Source organism: Aethalodelphis obliquidens, unplaced genomic scaffold (genome assembly GCF_003676395.1).
Source record: "Aethalodelphis obliquidens isolate GAN/ISIS:26980383/991018 unplaced genomic scaffold, ASM367639v1 scaffold5, whole genome shotgun sequence".
Classification (NCBI taxonomy): domain Eukaryota; kingdom Metazoa; phylum Chordata; class Mammalia; order Artiodactyla; family Delphinidae; genus Aethalodelphis; species Aethalodelphis obliquidens.
Genome location: NW_020837949.1, coordinates 25594083 through 25612805, shown reverse-complemented (window position 1 = coordinate 25612805; position 18723 = coordinate 25594083).

Genomic DNA, 18723 nt, shown 5'->3' with positions numbered 1-18723 from the left:
GTAGAGCAAAGGCAACTAATGAGACCCATCAACCACTCGGTCCTGGATTGATGACATCAATCTTGTCCAGACTGTTTGGGGACAATAGTCCATCCTTTTTGGAACTGGCTTCTAGTCTGGATACGCATTTACCTTTCCCAGCCCAGTGCTTTTGCCAGTACTGCCACCATCCGAGGGTTTATAGAGTATCAAATTTACATCCTGGCATGCCATATAACATTTTTAAACCAAAGTACCCATTTCCTGTTGGTGAATACATGAGTGTTCTTATTGTTTAAGCTGGGCACATACGTACAATATGCTCATTTGTATGTATAATACATATTTGTGTGTGTATAATATGGATGAAAAATATATTTCAATATAAAAATTAAATATGGATAAAAGTTTGTATGTATGAATATGTGTATAATTCACTCTTTTTTTCATATGTTCATTTCACAAACATGTGTTAACCCCTTATAAACTGTTCTATGTTGTTTAGCCCTTGGAAGCACAAAGATGAATAAACATAGTCTGTGCATTTGAGAGATTTCCAATCTAATAGAGGAGTATGTATTCTAAAATGAAAATACAATATAGCTGTGCTATTGCATGAGTATTTAGCCGGTATTTGTGGTCATAGAGTAATGAGTAATGATAGCAGGGAGAGGAAAGTCAAGGAAAACTTGAGAGGAAAAGGTAGTTTGTTAGTATTGATTCTCCAAGTGGGAACGGTATTTAAGAAAAAAGAATAACATGCAGAAGCGAGAGATGTTAGAAGCCATGGTCGGTTCAAAGAATGATATGATTTGCTGTTGCTAGAACCAAGTAGGATTTGTAGGAGATAAAGCATGAAAGGTAATTTAGAGTCAGATTTTAACAGGCTGTGAAGGCAGTGTCACCAAGTTTGAATTTTATCCCATAGACCACATGGTGCTACCGAAAGCCTTTAAGCTGGAAAGTTATAGAAGCCAATCTATATTTTAGAAACATCAGTCTACCAGCAGTGTTGATAATGCATTAAAGGGATATGAGATAAGTTTGGGTGGTCACTTGAGAGGATATTGACACAGACTTGTTGGACAGGTTGCTTTTAAGAGATTTAGAAGTTAGGTTTAATAAAAATTGGTACAGAGAAAACCAGTAATAAAAGATGCTGTGTCCTTATATACTCTTTGTTTAGCCATTTTAACATTTCTCCCAAATGAATACAAGCTCCTTGAAATTAGGCACTGTGTCTTACTAATCTTTTTATTCTGTATGTAATACGGGCATTGGAAATTAAAAGAACATTTATAACAAGTTTGATTAAAAAATTTACAGGGTGCTAAAGGAATACTTATTCAGTCAAGAGATGATATCATGGAACATCTTTTTCCTTTTATTCAAGTAGCCGACCAGGTGAAAAGGCAATAAGATGATTCCAGGTGGAGGAAAGTTACGGAAGTGTTCAAGAATACGATACATTTGAGAAACTTTAATAAATTTAGCATGTCTGAAACATGAGGCACATTTTATGTTTAGAGAAATGGCACATTTCTAGGGGGTATTATATGCCATGATAAGGAGCTTTATTTTATCCCGAGAGCAATAAAAGCTATTAAAGAGGGAATGATATTTGATATTTTGATATTTTAAAAAGGATTGTTCTGGCAGAAGTTTGACAGATTTATTGCTGGGACTACAATGGAGAGAGAGAAGGAGAGGGAGAGGGAGATCAGTTGCAGTATTAGAACCACAACCTAGAGCAAGACTTAATGAGAATCTGAACCAAAGAAGAGTCAGTGCAAAAGGATGGAGAAGGAAGAGCCAGTGTATCTTGATGAACATTAGACATTGACAGAGGGACAAATTTTAAAAGACTCTTCAGGCTTCTGGCCTGGGAAAGCGGATAATGGGAGTTGCACCATGATTAAAAAGTAAATATAAAGAGAACAAAACACCCAATCTGTTTTCCTTTTAGTTACATATATGTGTGTGTGTGTTTGTGTGTCTGTTTTAAAAGGAAGGCCAGATGTTAAAGGCACTGAATTCAGTTTTATGTGTATTGAACATGAGGCATCTGTGAGATGCTAACCTCGGAAGTCCAGCTACTTTCAGGATCTGTTTGGCAGTCTTCTCACTGTTCCCCAAACATGATATGTTCCTTAATATTTTCTCCTCAGTAGAGCAATTAACACCACTTCTTGAATTCTCTGCATCAAGATTCTTTATATTTTTTGGTTTTGTATCATCTAGTATATCTATATTTTTTCTAAAATTGGTATATGAACTGTAAATCCAAGCTTCCATTAAATCTTTTCACAGTATTTCTTGTGATAAATTGCAAAATGGTTTTCTTGGTGTTCTGATAGAAAAGTAGATAATGAAGGATTTTATTCATAGATGCCTAATTTATAGGGGCAGACTTGCTCACAAGCTGATTGTAGATCATGGAGAGGGGCTTCTGTGGTTCAGTGGACTGAATTGTTGGTTTCTTAACTTCAGACTGAGACAATTCTAGATTTGAGGACATTGGTCTGGTTTGTAGACAGAATCTTTTTCTACTAGTCCTTCTTCCAACCCTTCTGAAATTATACAGGTATCATCTGTAGTGGGTGATTGTCAAACTTTCCTTGTTCACTGTGGGATCCTAGTAATCTTACATTGCTGAAACTTAGGGATCTTTCTCAGGTCTATTAAGACCGTAAATCGCAATCAGATGCTGCATCTTCTCACTGATACCTGATTGCATGGTTCAGCCGGGAGAGTTGTGTGAAATTTAGTCTTCTGGAGCAGGTTTATTAGCATTGCAGAAAAATGTATGGAAGATATTTTTTATGGGCCTTAATACATTTTGAAATAGCTGGCATCGTAAGCACACATTTTATATACATTTCTGAACTCAATGACTATGAATGTAATGATGGCACTACTATAATGATATCGAGTATTATTGATGCATGTTTTGGTAAGAGTGATAATTTGGAGACATATTAATAGTATTCAAATATTAAAGTATTATTTGAAATCATTTGTATTATATGTGCTTACTAAATACTTGAGGAAGGCAGGCAGGCAAGAAGGGAGGAAAGAAAGAAGACAGCTGGCAAGCAGTCATCTTCGTCTTTCCTCCCTCCCTCTCTTGCCTTACAAGGAATCTGGCCAAGCATAAGGACACCTTGCCAAGATCATAACTGCACTGGGATATAGCAGACTAACGTTTGGAGCACGTGAAGAACCCCCCCCCCCCCCACACACCATCCATTTTCAGAAAGCTTAACGTGGTGGTATCAGCTTTGAAACCAACCTAATATGCCATTTATTAAGGCTGGCTGCTAATTAACAGTTAAAACCTGAAACTCGACTCTCTGAGGACACTAACAGACAAATACACAGCGAAGAACAATAAGAAATAACGTTAGAAACTCACCACCACAATTCCTCAAGCCGTCTGTGAGCAAACATCCCTTCACTGCCCATCACCATCAGAAGAGCAGACACAAGTGGAGAACCAGCGGTGGGATAGACAAGAGTAAACCTCAGGTTGCATTGTTGTCCACAGCAAGTGGCTCCTGGTTGCAGCAAGCAAGTCTAGGCTTGAGATTTTAATTTGAAATTGAGATTTTAAGTTGGACTTGACTAAGTTTTAAACTGAAGAAATGGAAACATTGAGTCCAGAAGTGATAATGTTAACTTTGATCAGATAAGATAATGTCTGCCATTTTCTGTGCTATAAACTAATACGGTACCCTTTGGAATAAGTAATATGTGGGGTTATATTTTGAGATTATTTAAACATAGGTAAATATCCTTTTCCTTATCAAGGCTTTATCCCTTTGTTTTAGCAGTCATTTATAATTTGCTAACCTCATTTCCTCTATATTTATTAGTTGACATTCAGCTAGAGAGAAGGAAGACTTTCCCTTCTCCCCATTTATTTATTCATTCATTTGTATAAGGTTTTTTATTTTAATGTATGAATTATAGCACACTGTAATACTTAAAATTTTTGTTTGCTTTTCTTTCCTTTAGCAGGGAATCAGCCTATTTAGGGTAGACCCCAATGAGTAATTCAGTTCCATACATGTGCAGCTCAGGAGCAAGCCTGACTTTGTACACAAGTATAGGAGCCCTCTGTCCATCTCCAGTCTCTCTTTAGGTTTCCTTACCTCCTATGGTTCCTACGACTCCTTTTTCCGTGGTTCTCTGGCTAAAAATATGGTGTTTTAACTTCTCTGTGTTGTCACACATTTCCTTTAAATGGGTCTGCTTTGTGGGTCAAGCAAAGAGAAAAAGATAACAGGAATTAAACTTTAGGACATATGAACATTCATTTACCAGTTCCTCTGGCCACATACAAAGATTTTCTCTCTTAATTTTCAGTACGTTTGTGGCTTCTGCTGATCTCAGAGCCAAGCCTCATTGCTGTAACGTGCCTGGGGCCAGGAGGGTAAAAACAAAAAAGAGAATTACTCCCACAATCTCCCTTCTGTTAAGAAAGAGAGGATTCGTCTTGAAGGCTCGTCTGTGTTCACTGCATGGTTCTGGGATAGCAGCCATCATAGAGTCTAAAGCTGAATGTATGAAAGATATCCTCAGCTTAAAAGATACCATCACCATATCAGCCATTATTTGGGTTTTGACTTCCCTCTCAATCCACCTCCTATTATGTGTTTTTCAGAGTCTAAACAGAGAGCTCTTTCCTTCTTTCCAGGATTTTACTTATAATCAGTAGAAGAACTGAGCTAGAGAAGAATGATTATTCCATTTTAGCCAGACTTGGAAACTGTCCTTCAATTTTTTAAATTATTTTGCTGGGCATAGTATTTTAGCTTGACAGTTGTGCGTGCGTGTGTGTGTGTGAATGTGTGTGTGAATGTATGTGTGTGTATTTCAGTGTTTTAACATTTTAAGTCATCGCTCTATGTCTTCAGGATCACGTGGTTTCTGATGAAAGATCTGTAGTTCACGTCGTTGTTTTTATGTAGTTGTCATTTTTCTTGGGCTGCTTTTAAGATTTTCTCTTTATAATTTTTGCAACATTTTGAGTATGATATGCCAAAGTGTTATTGTTTGTTGGTTTGAAAAAACTTTTTTATTTTAGAACATTTTTAAGTTTACAGAAAAATTGTAAGAATAATAGAGACTTTCCATGTATCCCACACCCAATTTTCCGTATTATGAGTACACTGCATTAATATGCTACATGTGTTATAGTCAGTAAACAAATATTAATACATTATCATTGACTGAGGTCCACACTTCATTCAGATTTCCTTAGAGTTTGTACATGATGTCCTTTTTCCCTTACAGCATCCCACCCAGCAGATCATGTTATATTTACCTCTCTTGTCTTCTTAGGGTCCTCTCAAGTCGGCTCTGAAGATCTGAATTTCTGATCTATACCCTTTTTTCTCCTGCTCAAAGGACTTCTTTTATCATTTCTTGCAGGTCAGGTCTACTGGTCACACATTTCTCTCTCTTTATTTTTTATATTTTTTGTGGTACACGGGCCTCTCACTGTTGTGGCCTCTCCCATTGTGGAGCATAGGCTCTGGACGCGCAGGCTCAGTGGCCATGGCTCACGGGCCTAGCCACTCCGCGGCATGTGGGATCTTCCTGGACCGGGGCACGAACCCATGTCCCCTGCATCGGCAGGCAGACTCTCAACCACTGCGCCACCACCAGGGAAGCCCCCTCTCTCTTTTTAGTCTGAGAAAGTCCTTATATCATCTTCATTTAAAAAAAAAAATATTTATTTGGTTACGCTGGGTTTTAGTTGCGGCAGGTGGGCTCCTTAGTTGTGGCTCGCCGGCTCCTTGGTTGTGGCATGTGAACTCTTAGTTCAGCATGCATGTGGGATCTAGTTCCCTAACCAGGGATCCAACCCGGGCCCCCTGCATTGGGAGCACGGAGTCTTATCCACTGTGCCACCAGGGAAGTCCGTATCACCTTCATTTTTTTTTTAATTAAAAAAAAATTATTGTGGCTGCGTTGGGTCTTCATTGCTGTGTGCGGGCTTTCTCTAGTTGTGGCAAACGGGCTACTCTTCATTGCGGTGCATGGGCTTCTCATTGTGGTGGCTTCTCTTGTTGCAGAGCATGGGCTTTAGGTGTGCGGGCTCAGTAGTTGTGGCTTGCAGGCGGTAGAGCACAGGCTCAGCAGTTGTGGCACACAGGCTTAGTTGCTCCGCAGCATGTGGGATCTTCCCAGACCAGGGCTCAAACCCATGTCCCCTGCATTGGTAGGCACCAGGGAAACCCCTACCTTCATTTTTTTAAAGGATAATTTCTCTAGACATAGAATTCTAAGTTAGTGGTTATTATTTTTTTTAACACTTTAAATATTTCACTTTATTTTCTTCTTGCTTGAGTGGACTCTGGTGAGAAGTCTGTTGTAAATCTTAATTTTCTTCTGTAAGTAAGATGTTTTGTTTCCTTAATCCTTAGAGGTTCTGTCTCTCTGCTTATATGTTTAGTTTTTCCATGGTAGTTTGTACCGTACTAATCACAGGTGCTCTGAATTTCCAACATATGTGATATAGCTGAGTCTGATTTTAACGCTTGAGTTACCTCTTTAGACTGTATTTTTACTTGCCTTTTGGCATGCCTTTTCATGTTTAATTGGATGCCAGATATGTAGTATCAGGTAATGTTAATCTGACTAGAAGTTGGCTGCATTTAGTGTTTGCTCTAGGTATAGACACCAGAGGCTTCAAATTCATCTAGTGTTTTGTTTTGGTCTCCTCTCAAGTTTGGGCGTCTCTAAGTAAGTGTCCGGTAGGGAAAGCATTATGTAATATATTATGATTAAATCTCAGCCTTTTAATGAACAGGTGACTTGGGGCCGTGACCTTCATAAGTATTTCCCAATGGCGCAGCCTCCCACTTGCACACACTTAATGTGAGACAAGAGTGTTAGAAGGAGCTGGAGTGAGATGAATGTCCTTGCAGTTGGATAAGGCTCTGGTAAAATATTTTTCCCTGGGGAGCAGGTCTTTGTTCTAAGATGTACTTCACAATTAACACTCTTCCCCTCCTACTGCCAGAGGCACATAATGACCTTTCTTGAATTCTCACCTTCAGAACCTTCAGGGTGGATCTGGGAGGTAAAGCCCATGAAAACTTAAGTTTACCCCTAAGAACATGCCCCCCAGGAGTTTCTCATTCTCACACTAGTACATGCTCAGCCTTCCACAGTTCATCAGAATTACCACTGATACATTTTTACCAGTTTATGGCTGCTGCAGCTTCTTCTCCAAGTAAGTAAATGTTGACTGTAATTCTCTGGATTGATCTGCCTTTCCAGATGTCAGGGTGACAATTTGCCCTGCAACCTTAATTCCTTCATGTACCTAAGAAAATTTATTGATTTTCAGTTCTTTGAGCATTTTCTTGCTGTAAGAATGAGAGTGACAACTTCTAAGCTGTGCAGATGACAGAGCTGAAACTGCAAGTCACAAATGTTATTTTTTTTATTATTTATTCTTCATGTTTTCTGAGCATTTTGGGTCTTATTTGGTGTCTGTTATTAATTTAAAAGATTCTATTTCTTAAAATATTTTTGTAAGGTAAAGAAGTATTGTTCTTTCCTGTTCTCTACATCCCAAGCAGAACGCAAAAGTTGACTCATTTTTGATTACTTAATCTAATTCATTGAGTTTGTTTTGTCTTTAAGAGCCTACTGATTATTCACTTTCACGGCATCGTTTACATTTTAAAAAATCCTCTAAGTCTTTATGGAACTACAGTTTTTTTGTTGTAAAGCTGAGCTAAAAACATTTTTAAAAAGCAGAGTAGGAGCAGAGAAGAATGAAAAGACGAGAGTTCTGTGTTCCCATGAGATTTACAAACACTTGGAAACTAGATGAGACTGAGAGATAAAGAATTACCTTTAATTAAAGATTTCCCTTTCATTTTTATTCAAAGTCCCATGATGAATGTTATGGCTGTTTCTCTATTACCAAAATCTAGTTTACAAGTTCACATATCACAGTCTGCCTTGTTTTCACTAGATGCTGCTTAAATAACTCCCATATTTGTTCTCTCTTAGACTTCCACATAAATCATTTTCCTTGTCTTTCAAGATGCTTTAGCTAGTAAAGCTTTCTGTGTGAGTTAAAAGCCCAATTCATAAGTTCCTTTACTTTCAATACTGATTAAAGCCAATGTACTATCTTTTTTCAGTTATTGCAACTTTTTTTGCCCCATGGCACTTTGCTTTAGAAAGTTTCTTTTGCTTCATCGCAGGAAATGACGTCAATCCAAGCTGATCCAATATCTTTCTTCTGTATTCATTTTAACTTACGTTTGTATTACAACTAGTTTTTCCACATGCATTTTTATGAAATAAAAAATCCAGATAATTTATGGAATGCATATTGAACGCCAATATGTCATATTAGCTGATTTAGTAACCTAGGATTGGTCCTCAACTTTCAACAACTTCCTTGAATACATTACCCCTTGTTTTGTAGCTATCTTTATTTTGGGCTGACTGATCAATCTAAGTATACAGTTATAACTGCGTGTTTTTACAAAGAAAGCAAAATCACCTGGTGTGGTGATTTGAGAACTAAATTTATGAATGCTTATTTTTAAATTTTTTTTTTAACTTACGTTCGATCAAACCTGACAGCTTGAAGCTCTTTGGTTTTACATATTGATGTTTGTGTCCCCAGAAGCACTGAAGCTACCACTTAGGGAAAGGACTATTTTGCATGGACTTGAAGCCTTATTCCTGTATTGAAGGTCAACAGTGACCTTCCAGGGAAGGTAGACTCATTGTTCTACAGCCCAGCAGCTCCCAAATTTAACTCCCTTAAGTTCAAGGACCTCTGGACATAAAAGGTGGGATAGAGAACCTCTGGTACCTAATTTCTAGGGAACAGATGAGGTGTCTCTGTACACACTGAATCTCTCTAAAGGAGATGATGTACCTGTTACAAAATTATATAAAGAATTTTTAAAATGGACTAGTCAGCAGTATATGATATTTTTCTGATGTACATAGATAGGAATGAGTAAAATGGCATTCTATATGCGATTATTCGTTATTGAGGGTCTCACTTTTTAAAATGTCTTAAAGATCAGATCAAAAAAGAATCATTGATCAAGACCAAATTCAGGTGGCCTTGATTCTTTATCATTTTGTCATTTGCAAAATTACTAAATTCTGCTATAAATTTTTCACATAAATTTTTTTAAATTGCCGCATTTTAAAAAAAACTTAGAATTTTTTGAATTTAAAGTATTAATTCTTTATCTGATTAATATAGCTACATTCTCATAAAATCCCTAGTGTGACACATTCCTTGGAAAACCACACTATCAAATTTTTTCTCATGTATATTTCATTCAGTCTTTCTCTATTTCAGTTTTCTAATACTTTTAGCAGATTTTATATAATGTATGCAACATATTTACTCAACTATATACCTGATTTTTCTTTGTGTAGTATGTATTCTCCATGTGTGTTTCCTTTAGTAATATTTCAATACTATTTTTTCTCCCAACACCATACATGCTTGTTACTAGAGAGCAAACAGCTCTCGAAGTTATAAGTTCAGTGAGGGCACTCTGTATTGTATTGCCAATGGCTTTATTTTCTATTCAGAAATAAGGGAATATTCTACTTGTCTTAAAAATAGTAATTTATATTTCTCAATATTAAACTGAACTATTCATTGTATTTAAATACCCGTTTACCTTATTCAAAGACATATTATATGCAAAATCAATTAATTTCACTGTACTAAATTTTCTTTGAACAAACACTTAATGCCTAGCTTGTGTTAGGTATTGAGAAATTCAAAAATATATATTCCACAGGCAGTGATCTCAAATAGTTTGACAATATATACATTACCACTGTCAATCTAGATCAGCAGATCAGTATTTTTTAGATTAGGACAAATTATGTAGCTATGTGTGTATATATAGATATTTAAGTCTATTTATGTACATTTATATAGCATATGCATTCTCACAAAACATTCAACCAACTGAAAGCAGAGTACGTAAATCTTTTCAAAATGTTGAAAGGTTTTTAATACTGCTTTTAAAAGTATGACTTAAACTACCCTAAAACTATGTGTGTATATACTCCAGTTCTGAACCAGTGGCAGTTATGAATAATTAAAATTTTTCAAAACATGCATTATTTGTCTCTAAAATTAGAACTTCATGAAGATAGCTCCTTAATTCTGTTTTTTATTATTGAAGAACACTTAGATTACAATGATCTATGGCTTACAAAATAGTTTACACTTATTTATCACACATTCTCTTTCAAAATCTATTGCTACATATACTCAGCTACATTCTTTTTGTTACTTGTTATGATTATGTAATGATTGCTTTAATTTAAAAAATTGTGTTGATAGGGTTTTAAATTTACGGTGCAAAATAATTGTTTATATATCTGGGTAGTTATGTGATCCTAAATCTACCATACTCGTGCACCTTACACATGCATTACAAATATCTAAACAGAGTCCTTTGATTAGGTAAAGTGAATCAAGCAGAGTAGATTACACGCCTAAGTAAAGGATGTGGATATTCAATTTTTGATCCAGTAATTACCTTTGAGAGGTTCACCTTTTTTTTTTTGATATCTCACCTTGACAGATTCTTCATCAGAAATGACTTTCACTAAGCTAGATTTGCTGATGTTTTGGAGAAGAATATCATGTGAATATAAATTTTTGTAAATATGTCTTTAACATATCTTAAAACCAGAAGCCAGAATAAAACAAGCAGAGTGTCTTCTGAGAGAAAACAAAAAAATAGATAAATCCTTGTCTAGGTCTGTAGTAATTATCTGTCCACAGAGCTCTTACTGTACCGTCCTTTAGGAGAAAAGTAAGTACAATTTAGACCAAACAATGACAAAAATTAGTGTTTTTTTGTTTTAACATCTTTATTGGGGTATAATTGCTTTACAGTGGTGTGTTAGTTTTTGCTTTATAACAAAGTGAATTAGTTATACATATACATATGTCCCCATATCTCTTCCCTCTTGCATCTCCCCCCCTCCCTGTTCCACCCCTCTAGGTGGTCACAAAGCACCGAGCTGATCTCCCTGTGCTATGTGGCTACTTCCCACTAGCTATCTATTTTACATTTGGTAGTGTATATATGTCCATGCCACTCTCTCACTTTGTCCCAGCTTACCCTTCCCCCTCCCCGTATCCTCAAGTCCATTCTCTAGTAGGTCTGCATCTTTATTCCCATCTTGCCCCTAGGTTCTTCTGACCATTTTTTTCTTTTTTAGATTCCATATATATGTGTTAGCATACGGTATTTGTTTTTCTCTTTCTGACTTACTTCACTCTGTATGACAGTCTCTAAGTCCATCCGCCTCACTACAAATAACCCAATTTCATTCCTTTTTATGGCTGAGTAATATTCCACTGTATATATGTGCTACATCTTCTTTATCCATTCATCAGTTGATGGACACTTAGGTTGCTTCCATGTCCTGGCTATTGTAAATAGAGCTGCAATGAACATTGTGGTACATGGCTCTTTTTGAATTATGGTTTTCTCAGGGTATATGCCCAGTAGTGGGATTGCTCGGTCGTATGGTAGTTCTATTTGTAGTTTTTTAAGGAACCTCCATACTGTTCTCTATAGTGGCTGTATCAATTTACATTCCCACCAACAGGGCAAGAGGGTTCCCTTTTCTCCACACCCTCACTAGCATTTTGTTCGTAGATTTTTTGATGATGGCCATTCTGACTGGTGTGAGATGATATCACATTGTAGTTTTGATTTGCATTTCTCTAATGATTAATCATGAGCATTCTTTCATGTGTTTGTTGGCAATCTGTATATCTTCTTTGGAGAAATGTCTATTTAGGTCTTCTGCCCATTCTTGGATTGGGTTGTTTGTTTTTTGATATTGAGCTACATGAGCTGCTTGTAAATTTTGGAGATTAATCCTTTGTCAGTTGCTTCATTTGCAAATGTTTTCTCCCATTCTCATGGTTGTCTTTCGTCTTGTTTATGGGTTCCTTTGCTATGCAAAAGCTTTGAAGTTTCATGAGGTCCCATTTGTTTATTTTTGTTTTTATTTCCATTTCTCTAGGAGGTGGATCAAAAAGGATCTTGCTCTGATACATGTCATAGAGTGTTCTGCCTATGTTTTTCTCTAAGAGTTTAATAGTGTCTGGCCTTACATTTAGGTCTCTAATCCATTTTGAGTTTATTTTTGTTGTGTTGTTAGGGGGAGTGTTCTTTAACATGCAGCTGTCCAGTTTTTCCAGCACCACTTGTTAAAGAGGCTGTCTTTTCTCCACTGTATATTCTTGCCTCCTTTATCAAAGATAAGGTGACCATATGTGTGTGGGTTTATCTCTGGGCTTTCTATCCTGTTCCATTGATCTTTATTTATGTTTTTGTGCCAGTACCATACTGTCTTGGTTACTGTAGCTTTGTAGTATAGTCTGAAGTCAAGGAGCCTGATTCCTCCAGCTCCGTTTTTCTTTCTCAAGATTGCTTTGGCTATTTGGGGTCTTTTGTGTTTCCATACAAATTGTGAGATTTTTTTGTTCTAGTTCTGTGAAAAATGCCACTGGTAGTTTGATAGGGATTGCATTGAATCTGTAGATTGCTTTGGGTAGATAGTCATTTTCACACCTATCCTTCTCAAACTCTTCCAAAATATAGCAGAGGGAGGAACACTCCCAAACTCATTCTATGAGGCCACCATCACCCTGATACCAAAACCAGACAAAGATGTCACAAAGAAAGAAAACTACAGGCCAATATCACTGATGAACATAGATGAACATAGATGCAAAAATCAACAAAATACTGGCAAACAGAATCCAACAGCACATTTAAAGGATCATACACCATGATCAAGTGGGGTTTATCCCAGGAATGCAAGGATTCTTCAATATACACAAGTCAGTCAATACGATACACCATATTAACAAATTGAAGGAGAAAAACCATATGATCATCTCAATAGATGCAGAGAAAGCTTTTGACAAAATTCAACACTCATTCATAATAAAATCCCTCCAGAGAGTAGGCATAGAGGGAACTTACCTCAACATAATAAAGGCCATATATGACAAACCCACAGCCAACATCATCCTCAATAGTGAAAAACTGAAAGCATTTCCACTAAGATCAGGAACAAGACAGGGTTGCCCACTCTCACCACTATTATTCACCATAGCTTTGGAAGTTTTAGCCACAGCAATCAGAGAAGAAAGAGAAGTAAAAGGACTCCAAATCGGAAAAGTAGTAAAGCTGTCACTGTTTGAGATGACATGGTACTATACATAGAGAATCCTAAAGATGCTACCAGAAAACTACTAGAGCTAATCAATGAATTTGGTAAAGTAGCAGGATACAAAATTAATGCACAGATAGACTCTTAGCACAGTTAAGTAGAGCTACAAACAAATGAAAAAAAAAAGTCAGTTTAATGATCTAAATACTGCTTGTTTCAACCACTGAATTAAGTTGAATTTAAAAGCATTCCACTTTTTGAGGTAGGGGTTCTGGCTAAGGTGTGACCTGTGTACAACCTATATGTCCTAAATATCCTCAGGTTTTGACCTTAGAGTTGAACCAAAACTAAAATACCAGAGTTTCACAGACTAGTTGCATTTGCTAACCTCTCTTTTTAGGTAATAGAAGCTGAAAGCTTATCTTGAAACCAGCAAAGCTATAGCTGGTTTTAGCCCTAAGTACCTTATGTGAATTTAACCCTTGACATGTAATAGATCTTGGCTTATTTTGTTGGATTTTTAAAAGGGAGAGAATTCCTAACGTCAGTAATGAAACTGCCAATCTCCATTTTCTGTAGCTGAACAGTAAGGGACCTTTGTCTTTTAAGAGGTGAATCATTCTGTCTTTATTAACCCTGATGTTTTGCATTGTTAGAACTTACACATCAGCACCCACGGGGGAAAAAAAAAAGCAGATAATCATATTACATGTCAGATTTCGAGAACATCGTCAGAGAAAACAAATAGCAGCATTTTGTTCTGAATGGGTTAGGTAGAGGGATGATTTTGGTGTTGATCTCACTTTATGAGTTCAAAGGAATCCTCCAGTAAGGCTCATGGGAAAGGTAATAAGACGGGCCATGCTCAGTATGAAACTTGCACACATCTTGCACCCTACAATCTAATTCAAATTAGTCTGTTCATGTTACTTCATTATCTCATTCTAATTTCAGTGCCACAGATGTTACCTTATAGTACCATGCATGAATCTTTTTTGGGGGGAGGTGGGAGTAGTTCTCATATAAAGTGAGCTTTCCTGTTTGTTGTCTGTGTTTTTCTCCATTCTCACAATAAAGGAATTTGGAGTTGTTTCTAACAGAATTATACATAGATTCCTAAAACTGCTGCCCACAGAATATGTTCCACCTGGCAGTTTAAATAATAAGAGACCAGGGTATGAACTCTTTATACTTTGCCACTATCTGATTGAATGTCTATATGATTTTTGTTGGTCTTGGTTTATACTGATGCTGTTGTCTGAATGTTTGTATCTTCCCCAAACTGATAGGTTAAAAATCCTAACTCTGAAGATGATAATATTAGGATATGGGGCTTTGGCGAGATGCTAAGTCATGTGTGTGGAACCTCATGAATGGGTGTCTTATAAAAGAGGCTCCAGAGAGTTCTCTAGTTCCTTGGGCCTCTTGAGGATACAGTGAGAAGTCTAAGACCTGAAAGAGGGCCCTCAGTCAGCCGTGCTGTCACCCCTGATCTCAGATTTCCATCCTTTAAACTCTGAGCAGTAAGTGTCTGTTCTTCATAAGCTGCCTAGTCGATGGTATTTTGTTATAGCAGCCCAAAGGGACTAAGGTAGCCCATTTATGGAATTGCAGCTAGTCAACCTGACATCCTATCATATTCATGAGATGTGTTGAGTAGAATGTGCTAGGGCACTGAGTGTGTGCTGAATTCCATGTCTAATAAAAATGAATTCGTCAATTCTGTCTCTATTAAAAAGCGTAAATAACAGTCTCTGCCATGCCTCTCTTAACTTCATGGAGAAGGAATTCCTTTTGAATCTGGGGGTAAATTATTTTTTTGTTTCGAAGTAAAACTAGGTTTAAGGACAGAATCTAAGAGGTTTTGAGAGTGAGTATAATCCTGTCCAGCTTCTACTTTGATATGTAGATTTGGGTAACCAACCTCAAAGGAAAGACTGAAAACATATGGTTGTATTTAATTATGCTTTACAACTACATGACATTTCCTGTTTATTTTACGTACTGTTTAATTCCTGATAAACACTGTGAATCTCAGAGAGAATGGCTGTTTGGTCACAGGCTTATTAATCAGTGACTGGATAGGACCCTGACTAGAGAAAAGTTGTGGACTTCCTCAGGAGCTCTTCTGCTATTCTACCATGTTTCTCTTGCATTTAGGAGTGGATATAATCCCCTGTGACTTTGCTCAAAGAAACCAGACCTGTTTCTAGTAATCAGGTAACAACCAGGTCCCCTCTGCTAGACATAAAACTGTTTCCATTGCACAATGTATTTTCAGAATATTTGACTCTCTAAAATCACTAAATTCACATAAACTTACATTCCAAGTGTGCCATTTCCATGTATGTATTCATCTATTTTGGGGGCTTTAACATATAATGGCATATGATCAGAAAAAGTAATCCTAAGACTTGAACGATTTTAGTTATAAGCCCATGACCCATTTTATCCTCTTCAATTGACATACAGAAAATATCCCTTTACTTTACCATATAAAATGTTAAATAGTCTAAATATAAAATGATATAGAACTTTTAAGTTTTAAAAATATTTTTATAGGACTTCCCTGGTGAGGCGGTGGTAGAGAGTCCACCTGCCGATGCAGGGGTCACGAGTTCGTGCCCCGGTCCGGGAGGATCCCGCATGCCGCAGAGCGGCTGGGCCCGTGAGCCGTGGCCGCTGAGCCTGTGCGTCCGGAGCCTGTGCTCCGCAACGGGAGAGGCCACAAAAGTGAGAGGCCCCCGGAACCAAAAAAAAAAAAAAAAAAAAAAAAAAAATTGTAAATTTTTTAATGTAAAGTGATCCAATTTGGGGGGTTTCTTTCTTTTACTGCTGAATGGATTGAAATAATCATGTTTTTTTTCCAATTGTTTCAGAGTTAGCATATATGGAGTTTGAGATAAAGTGAATCTATTGTTTAATTATTTTAGCATACATTTTTCAGTGGTAAACAAGATATTTATAGCTTTCTTTCCTCCCCAAAAAGATTTTGGGGTTAAGGAAAAGAGCTCTGCCCCTGAAACAGTTTTATCAGTGTTAGCTATGTTGTAACAGTGTCTTGGAATTGAAAGAAAGGTATTGCCCCTTCAGGTATTGAATCTTTTTCAATCTCTCTTTCTTTCTATGGAGTGTTGGTCTAGGTTACTGTGACAATGTCCAAAGGTAGGAAAAGGAAAAAAAAAGGTATCATCAGTAACATCCTGTAGATTACAGCATAATCTCAAACAGGAAAGGACTGTAGAGAGAAAATTGGCTCTACTTCAAGAGGGCCTCTTAGTTAGAAGCATAGTAATAGATCCATTATCATTAGAAAACAGAGGAGCAGGCTGTCTGTACAGTGTTACTTAAGAATTTAAACACCTTCCTGTTCTCAAATAACTTTAAGAATAGGTTTGTCAGCCCAATTCATCTTTGGGATAGGGCAATGAATTCCACCATCCAAATTTCAGTAGTTTCCTGGGAAAGCTAATGAATTCATTCCTTTCTCTCTCTCTATATGTTTAACTTGCTTCATTATAAGATATTTCAACTTATAGAAAATTATGGATTTTAATACTTATGTATACCTGAACAAACATTAATATTCAGTAACTAATTATTGCTACATGCTGTGTACCAGGCAGTTTGTTAGCAGCTGCACTTTTAGGGTTTAAAGAGCAACAGAACACAGTCTTTGCCTTTAAAGGCCTTTAATTCTTACAGTAGAAACGTATACATTGAAGGTAGCAAATGCTATGGGATAAATACGCACAGAGTAGCCTAGGAAAATGAAAATACACAATAATGTGAGAAGAGGATGAAGACTTTAGGTCCAGATCCACTGAGAAAATTGTTTAACGCTAGTGAATAAAGAGGGTTTAGTAGAGATTACAAGAGGGGGTGACTCAATCTGCGCCTGACAGTTTTGCCCTCACACATGTCAGGTGTCATCTTAGCGCTGGGGGAAATACAAGGAAATATAAGTGCTAGCAAATAACAAATAAATGGGATGGGGAAGTTCTCAAAGTGAAGGAGAAGGTGCTAGTTATATAGGGTAGTCAGGTGAAACCTCTTTGAAAAAATTACATATGAGAGGGAACCAAACGGAAGGGAAAGAGCTCTATGAATAGGTATCTGGGGTGGGGTGGGGGGACTGTTGAATCTTCCAGGCAGAGAAAAAAGCAGTTTATCCATTTATTATTTATCCATTTGATAAATAATAGAGGACTTCACTTCTCTGAATGAATTCTAAGACTTGAAAATCATTGTACCATATGGATGAAGGCCTGTATCTTAACCGTAGTCTGATTTAGGTTGTGTTGCCAATTAATTGCTGTAAGTGGAAATGACACCGGAAACTCCATTGAGAAACAGATGGTGCTGTTTTCTTCCTTTTCCTTTTCTACCTTTGGACATTGTCACAGTACCCTAGTCCAACACTTTTCTCTCCAACAAACTGATCAAAACAGATTCAGCATTTAAAGAGGCAATGTCTTTTTTTGTTTTCAGTTCCAAGGAACTGTAACAATATAGATAACATTGATAACATTTCTTTTTGGGCAGCAGAACTTTTTTTCTTAACTCAGAACTCTTCTCTAGGAGGGGAGGAGGAAGCTATAACTCTCTTGTTTACTGCAGGGAAAAAAAAAGCTAAAGGAATGAAATAGATAACAAAAGATTTGTTTTACTATAAGCTTCAAAGAAAGGGTTTCTTTAATTTCACTGGACTTGCTGGATATTAGATGTCCGCAACTTGCCCAGAGTAAGGAAAGATAGCAATGGAGATTATTAGCAAAGTGTAATGCTACTATTTTCTAGTAACACAGGGAGGAGATTCTAAGGACAAATACAAAATAAAAATAAGAAGCTTTAATTCTCCCTGTTGTGAAAATAAGAGAAAAGGCTTATCCTCCTCACTTTTCTTAAAGCATTTACTTTAGAAAACTTGAAATTTTAAGTTCTTTTTATCTCTTTGAAATGTATATAAATTTGTTAAAAAGAAAGATAGCCTCTTGCCAACTTTAAAGACCAAGGAATGTCTTTCTCAAGGATTTGGGAGCTATCTCTGGTATGTAATCTTCAAGGAAGAATAGCTTCCCAGTTTCTGTGGAAGGCTATGATCACAAGCACCTCCTCCAAGTTGCAAAACTGTCTCTTGCTGTAAAGATATGAGAAGTTTATTTTTCCTTTGATAAAGCCAATTAGCAAATTGAGATGACCACCCCAGTTACCAAGTGAATTCAGAATGAACTGTATATGACAGTTGGTGCAGTCCAGTACTCTTACCTGAGTTCCAGTTATTGTTTATCTTGAGAACATGTGTGTAGTGGGTTGTATCTGCTTGTCTCATAAAAGGGTAGAGGGCTTCCCTGGTGGCGCAGTGGTTGAGAGTCCGCCTGCCGAAGCAGGGGACACGGGTTCGCGTCCCGGTCCGGGAGGATCCCACATGCCGCGGAGCGGCTGGGCCCGTGAGCCATGGCCGCTGAGCCTGTGCATCCGGAGCCTGTGCTCTGCAACAGGAGAGGCCAC